We start from the raw sequence: 8,369 nt of genomic DNA on the forward strand, positions 1-8,369 counted from the left end.
TGAGCGCAGAAGAATTGATGCTTTTGAACTGTGGTGTTGGAGAAGACTCTTGAGAGCCCCTTGGACTGCAAGGAGATCCAACCAGTCCATCCTAAAGGAGATCAGTCCTGGGTGTTCATTGGTAGGACTGATGTTGAAGCTGAAACTCCAATACTTTGGCCACCTGATGAGAAGAGCTGACTCATTTGAAAAGACCCTGATGCTGGGAAAGATTGAGGGCAGGAGGAGAAGGGGACAACAGAGGATGAGATGGTTGGATGGCATCACTGACTCAATGGACATGGGTTTGGGTGGACTCCGGGAGTTGGTGATGGACAGGGAGGCCTGGTGTGCTGTGGTTCATGAGGTCGCAAAGAGTCGGACACGACTGAGCGACTGAACTGAACTGAACTCCTGCATTGTGGGCAGACACTTTACCGTCTGAGCCACCAGGGTAGTTCTTTGAAAGGCTCAATTAAAACAAGAGAAGGTGAGACTTCTCTGGTGGTCCAGTAGTGGGTGATCCCAATACAGGAGGTCCTGTATGATCCCTGGTCAGGGAGTTAGATCCCATGTGCCACAATGAAGAGTTTACATGCCACAACTAAAGATCTTGCAGGATGCAACTAAGACCCAGCACAGCTAAATAAATAAATAAATATATTTTTAAAAAAACAGAGAAGGCAGGTAAAGAGAGGAACAAAAGAAACAAAAACAAGTATAACAAATAGAAAACGGTTACAATCGTTGTAGATATCACTACAACTATGTTGTTGTTGTTCAGTTGCTCAGTAGTGTCCTACTCTCTGTGACCCTATGGACTGCAGCAAGCCAGGCTTCCTTGTCCTTCACTATCTCCCCGAGTTTGCTCAAACTCAGGTCCATTGAGTCAATGATGCTATCCAACCATCCACTCATCCCCTTTCTCTTCCTGCCCTCAATCTTTCCCAGCATCAGGGTCTTTTCCGTTGAGTCAGCTCTTCCCATCAGGTGGCCAAAGTATTGGAGCTCCAGCTTCAGCATCAGTCCTTCCAAGGAATATTCAGGGTTGATTTCCTTTAGGATCGGATGGTTTGTTCTCCTTGCAGTCCAAGGGACTCTCAAGAGCCTTCTCCAACATCACAGTTCCAAGCATCAATTCTTTGGCATTCAGCCTTCCTTATGGTCCAACTCTCACATCCATACGTGACTACAGGAAAAAATCATAGCTTTGACTATATGGACCTTTGTTGGCAAAGTGATGTGTCTGCTTTTTAATATGTTGTCTGGGTTTGTGATAGCTTTTCTTCCAGGGGATGAGAGTCTTTTAATTTCAAGGCTGCAATGGCTGCAGTGATTTTGGAGCCCAAGAAGACAAAGTCTGTCACTGTTTCCATTGTTTCCCCATCTCTTTGCCATGAAGTGATGGGACCGGATGCCATAACCTTGGTTTTTTGAATGTTGAGTTTTAAGCCAGCTTTTTCACTCCCCTTTTTCTCCTTCATCAAGAGGCTCTTTAGTTCCTCTTCACTTTCTGCCATAAGGGTGGTTGTCATCTGCGTATCTGAGGTTATTGATATTTATGCTGGCAATCTTGATTCCAGCTTGTGATTCATCCAGCTATATCAGTAATAGTTCACTCCAGTGAGTGTTCAAGTAATATTGACTCCCACTATAGCAATAATAAATTTAAATGTGAATAGTCTAATACATCAATTGAAAGACCAAAATTGTCAACTGGATAAAGAAGATCCAACTTTTAAGTTACCTGCAAGAAACCCACTTTAAATATAAAGGTTCAGATATGTTAAAAGTGTAGTGATGGAGAAAGCTATTCCATGTTAAATCTAGTTAAAAGAAAGTTGTAGTAGCTGTCTTAATTACAGACAAAGTGGACTTCAGAAAAAGGAAACTTATAAGGATTAAAGAGGGGCATTGTATAACAATAAATAATTTAACTTTCCAAGAATATATAATAGTTCTTAGCATGTTTGCACTTAACAGTGTTATAATTAATGAGACAAAAACTATAAAACTGCAAGGAGAAATAGACAAATCTGCTATCTGGTTGGGAATTTCAAAACTCTTCTTTCAGTAATTTTTAGGTTAACCAGGCAGAGAATCAAAAAGAATATGGTTGACCTAAACAGCACCATCAATTGACTTGATCTAATTGACATTTATGGAACACGTCATCCAACAACAATGGGATACACATTCTTCCCAAGCGCTCATGAACTTTCATGAAGATAAGCCACACTCTGGGTCATATACACACAAAAATCTCGTGAATTAGCTGGTGGTCCTGTGGTTAGGACTGCGTGTTCTCACTGCCAAGGACAGAGGTTCAACCCTGGATCAGGGAACTAAGATCCTGCAAACCACGGTATGATCAGAAAATTTTTTAAAAACTTAACAAATTAAAAAAACTAGAAATCATAGAAGATTTCAGGTTCCCTACACTCAGGATTCCTCTCCTATAATTTGACGTATTGCCTGGGCAGATTTCACTTGACTCTCTTTGTAGAAAACAGGGCTCAGAGAATTGGCACTAGTGCTGGTATTACCCTGAGTAATAAAATCCTTTGTGACCCAGGGTTTTGTGTCTTTTGCTGGCATCCATGAAACAGTGGCAAGCCAACTTAATTTGAAGTTGGGGTAAAAATTTGACCTTTCAGTGCCCTTGACAACATCTTTTATAGTTTTAATCTTTTCCTGTCCAAATCAATACCTAGCTACCTGGTTTATGCAATGAGTGTCCAAGTGAGGCTATTTGTTTCCAAAATGTTTATTTCCATTCATGTTTATCTCAGTTGCATCAAGTTTATCTCCACTGTTTAATCATTGGCACTACAATTTTCAGTTTGTTATTTTCCATTTTTGCAAAATGTGGGCAAAATGTACAAATAAAGCCATTTGGATGAAATCAGGTAAGGTGAGGAGCTAAATTGCAGGCACCCCCCCACCCCCAACAATTCCTTCTGTTGCGAAAGAGGCTGAATTCAGCACATACAGGAAGTGTTACTGTGCAATTGGTGTAAGTCAAGGAGAGCATGATCCTTGACCACAGTCCTTCAAGGTTCATGAAGTAAACATGGACCCAGAAGTAATCTTAAAAAGTCTTGATCCCAAGGCCTGCCATAGGGGAAGATGGTTCTAATGCTACACGACAAAAGGAGCAGTGAAGATTCAATATCTTGACCACACGTTGGACTCCAAAGGCAGAACCTTGTTGATGTATGCTGTGCTATGCTAAGTCACTTCAGTCATGTCTGACTCTTTGTGACCCCGTGGACTGTAGTCCGCCACGTTCCTCTGTCCATGGAGTTTTCCAGGCAAGAATATTGGAGTGGGTTGCCATGCCCTTCTCCAAGGAATCTTCCCAACTCAGGGTTTAAGCTTGTGTCTCTTACGTCCAGCTTTGGCAGGCAAGTTCTTTACCACTAGTGCCACCTGGGAATCCCGAACCTTGCTCATAGCAGTGCTCAAATAGCTTCCCCCGCCTCATAATAAATAGTATTTGTCAACATTGATTTAAATAAAAATTTTAATTAAAAAAAAACACTCAACAGTATGTTAGAAAAGAGGTACTCATAAAATAAAGGCATGACGGTGTGAGATTTTTCAAAATCAATTAGTGCCAGATCATTAGGCCAGCATTCTTCAGATTTTTTTTACCCTGCACTCCTACAATTAAAAAGTTTTTAGTACATCACACCCAATATATGTCATTGTATATCTATAAATTCTGTATACATGCCATTGTATTATCATGTATTTTATAAAACACAAAAATTGAAATAAAAAGTTTGAGATAAAAATATACACTAGAAGTCATTAATTTCTTCCTTTCTCCCCAGTAGGAGTTGAATGCCTAGCTTTGGAAATCATTGGCTTTGATTGAAGAAGGCTTCTATAGCTTTGGAAATCATTGGCTTTGATTGAAGAAGGCTTCTATAGCTTTGGAAATCATTGGCTTTGATTGAAGAAGTGTTCTAACGCACATCTCTGATTTCCCTTGAGCTTTCTAATAGCTTCTAATAGTCTTGTAAATGAATTCTTGCCTCTTCAACCACACCAGGGGGTGGGCAGACTACAGCCTGCAGGCCAAATCTAGTTCCACTTAGTTTTGTACAAAAACTTTTGTACAAAACTTTTTTATAGTTTTAAATATAAGAAAGACTATTCAGTGAGAATACTTACTCTGTCTTCCTTCATGCCCTCCCCCACCCCTCCCCACCCTGCCAAAGACTAAAGTGTTTACTACTTGGTCCTGCTGGCCCACAGATAGGGAAGGTGTCTGGTCACCTTTGCCCTTCTTCCACACAGTAGGGTCTTCACCTGCTCCTCCCAGGGCTGTGTAGGGGGCTCCCCAGCTGTAGAGGTGGTCCCTAGCTGCAGCTACATTCCTGGCTGCAGATACCTTTCCTCCAAAGAGTAGGAAGTGGGTTCTTGGGTGGTGGCTGCCAACCCCCTGCCTCACTGGGGAGCAAGCTCTTGTCCTGTGATCTGGGACATCTCATCATCATTTGCTGGGTGGTCCTGGTGTGGCCAGACCCTGAGTCACAGTGTGGTGAGATCTGTGGACTGAGGGCCGGGGAATGTCACTGGGCAAACCCTCTCCCCTTCAGGGACTGAGTGGAGATGGAATAGAGCTGGGGTCTCCCCATTATGTGGCTGAACTGGTAAGGCAGAGGGAGGGTGTACTGCAATAGAGAGGAGACCAGCTGGGTGCCTAAGTGGAGGCAGCCATGTGGCAGAGGATGACCCAAGAGCCTGTCATCAACTTCTGGACCTAGGTTTGGGGATGGACACCAGTTCTGGGGGGGGGGGGGGGGGGGGAGGCAAGACTCTGATATCCAAGGATTATACTCAAGTATGGTACCAAGTGAGGTCTCTGACTGTGCGTGATAAGAAAGGAGTCCAGTAACTAAAAGTGGGGAGCAGAACAGAGCAAAGATTTAGGTTCTGAGCTTGTGGTTGCAGAGCTGGTAGACGCAGGCAAGGAGAAAGGCCAAGAAAGAAGGGTTTGTTTTCCTAGGCTTTGGGCAGTTGGTAGAATGAGTGGATCAACATAATCAATCAATAAGTAGGTCCTGGGCAGTGCCTGGGCTGTATGCAGATGTCCTGGGGTCATACAGATGGATGACACAGCCCCAGCCCACGATGAACTTGTTTCGTATTAGACGAATTCTTGTGAAGAATTAGAATTTATATGGTGTGTAATGATAGAGGGAGGCATGAGGTGTGATTGAAGATACGGTTGGTCAGCTACAGCTTCCCTTGCGGGGATGATCCCAGTGTGGGATTTTTCAATAATAAAGTTGATTTAGAAACTCTAGGCTAGAGCAGCCTTAACCCACTGTATGGTGGGTCATTGTTTTCTTGGATTTTCAGTTCTCAATTTCCTTTGAAAGCACCTGTTTGGCATAATTCTGAAAGGTGGGATAAGCCTGTTTTGTGTTAATTAAATCACATTTTGAGTGTCCTGGAGGAGCTATGTTAAGCGACTGTAGTAAATCCTCTTGTTAGTCAAAGAATCCTTTTGTACTGTGAATAATGATACTTGAGTTTTTCTGTTTTTTAAGATTACGTTTGATGTATTTATTTCCATTAAGCACCCAAGGAGGAATTTTGGAAATTAAACATAATTTAGTTTGTGAATTTTATTTGGAAATGTTGGAGCACCTCATGTGATCTCTGGAGAGCCTTAGGGAGGTCTCTAACCAGAAGTGGGAATTAGTACTTTTAATGAAGAAAAGATCCGGGGCAAGAATCAGATTTCCTACAACCTCTTCACCCTGCCTTGGATGATTAACTCCTTCATACTCTGCCTAACTTAGCTCAAATTCCAGTCTCTCTTTTTTTGTTTTGAGCTTAAATGTTTTTGTGTGTGGTAAAATATACATAACACAAAATTTACCACTTTAATCATTTTTAAGTTTATGGTTTAGTTGCAGTTAGAACATTCACATGTTTACAACCATCGGCACCATCCATTTCCAGAACTTGTCATCTTCTCCAGCCGAAACTCTGAACCCGTTAACCACTAACCCCTATGACCCTTTACCCCACTGGCCCTCAGTAACCACCATTCTACTGTCTCTATGCATTTGACTATTCTAGGTATCAAATGTCACTTCTAAAACTTCATTTTTACTTAAATCAATTTTACAGCACATGGTTTAAAGAGTCAAGTAGTTCTACAAGACTTGTAAAAAGCAGCTGAGTCCTGCTCCCCGTTCCTTCTTCCCATGTCTTGCTCTCCAGCAAAACCAAATTGAATTCTTTTAGCCTTGACATTCACATCCATAAACCTCGATGTGGTGTTTATATTACTACTTCTTGCTTTTTTAAGTTTTAGGCATTTTCTATTGATTTCTCACTATGAAAAATAAGAATTTAGCTTTCCCATATCATAGTAAAAATGAAGTATATGTACAAGAGCCTGTGTAAAACTTTCATTGCCTGTTAAAATTAACTCTTTTACCCACCATTGAGCATTAACAAGAACAAACACAACTTAGAAGCCTCTTTGCACTCCCTTCCCTTCCCCCAGATGAAACCACAAATCCATGATGATAATTTCCTTCCTTTTGCTTGTAATATCAGCTGTGCACTTATTCCTGGACAATATATTGTTCTGTCTTACTTGTCTGAACATACACAATGGAAACATACAGTGCATGTTCCAATTTGGCGTCTTTCACTCAACATCGCTGTTTTGAGGTTTGTCTGCTGGATGCATGTAGCTGTAATTGGTTCATTTTCTCTCCTCTGTTGTACTACAGCTACGTCTCCATTTTAGAAATACAGTCTTGGACATAAATCTTGCTGCACAGGCACAAGAGTTTCTTCGGGGCGTATAGCTGGGTGTGGAATTGTTCGGGTGTAGGATATGCGGCTTTACTAGGTAACAACTCTGTTCTGAAGTGATTTCAGCACTTTAAAGCTCTACCAAGGAGTGATGAGAGGTGCTCTTGCCTTCAACTCTTGGTATTGACTGATGTTTAACTCTTGACAATTTGGTTGTATGATATGATAATTTCATTGTGGTTTTAATTTTCTTTTCCCTGATTACTAAGTATAATTTTTTTTGTGTTCTTTGCCCATTAAAAAATGATTCACAGATGTTCTTTTTATATCATGGATATTGTTTTCCAGTTTTGTGTATTACCAAAAAATCCTCTCAGGTTGAGGCTTATTTTCTATTCTCTGTTGCAAAGTTCTTAAATATAATGTAGTTGATTTTACTCATTTTTTCCCTTTATGGGAAACTGTATAGTTTTGTTTTATATTTTTTTCCTTTCACTTCTTATTTAGAAAAATTATTACCTATCCCAATGTCATAAAATATTGTTTATGTTGTCTTATGAGAGTGTTATAGTTTGTCTTTTACATTTAAGTATTTTAATCTACCTGGAACTGATTATGTATGTGCTAGGATTGAGATTTAATGCCATTTTCCTCATATAGATCTATGGTTGTCTCAGCAACATTTACTGAGTAGTCTTTCTGTTCCACAATGACGTGCAGTGCCAAGTCTGCAGAAAAACAAAAGTTTCCAAATATGCTTGAGTTTGTTTCTGTTATGTTCTGTTTATCTGTGCCAATACTATGCCATCTCAATTACTATAGTTTGGTTTTATTTTTAAATTTGTACTTATTTATTTATTTTTGGCTGCGCTGGGGCTCCATTGCTATGTGGGCCTTTCTCTAGTTGTGGCGAGCGGGGGCCACTCTCTAGTTGCGATGCTGTGGCTTCTCATTGCAGTGGCTTCTCGTTGCAGAGCACAGGCTCTTGGACACATGGGCTTCAGTAGTTGCAGTTCTCAGGCTCTAGAGAACAGGCTTATATAGTTTTATAATATGTACTAGTGTCTGATATAGAAAGTTCTCCTAATTAGTTCTCCAGGATTGGCCTGACTCTTCTTACGACCTTTATTTTTTCATATACATTTACATCAGCTTTTGAAGTTGTGTGGGCTGTTGGGTTTTTGATTGGAATTATATTGACTCTCTAAATCTATTTGGGAAGAATGTAATTTTATGACATTGAATTTTCTTATCCTACGATAAAGTATATCTTCAGATTTATTTCAAATTTTAGCATTTTTCAGTGAAGCTTTATAATTATCTTCAGGAAGGATTGCACATTATTTGTTAGAATAATTCCTAAATATTTTTATATGTTAAAATTCTTGGGAAATTGAAAGTAGTAGTGACCCTCTTGTTTCTGATAGTGCCTTTTGCCTTGATGTTTATTTTTATCTTATATTAATAAAGCTACAGATATTTTCTTTTAGTTAACATTTACCTGACATATCTTTCCCCCCCCACTTTTGACTTTTAGTTTCTTTAGTTCTTATGCTTTAAGCATAGCTCGTGTGAACATATATAGCTAGGTTAAA

The sequence above is a fragment of the Dama dama genome, chromosome 18, assembly GCF_033118175.1.
Source record: "Dama dama isolate Ldn47 chromosome 18, ASM3311817v1, whole genome shotgun sequence".
Classification (NCBI taxonomy): domain Eukaryota; kingdom Metazoa; phylum Chordata; class Mammalia; order Artiodactyla; family Cervidae; genus Dama; species Dama dama.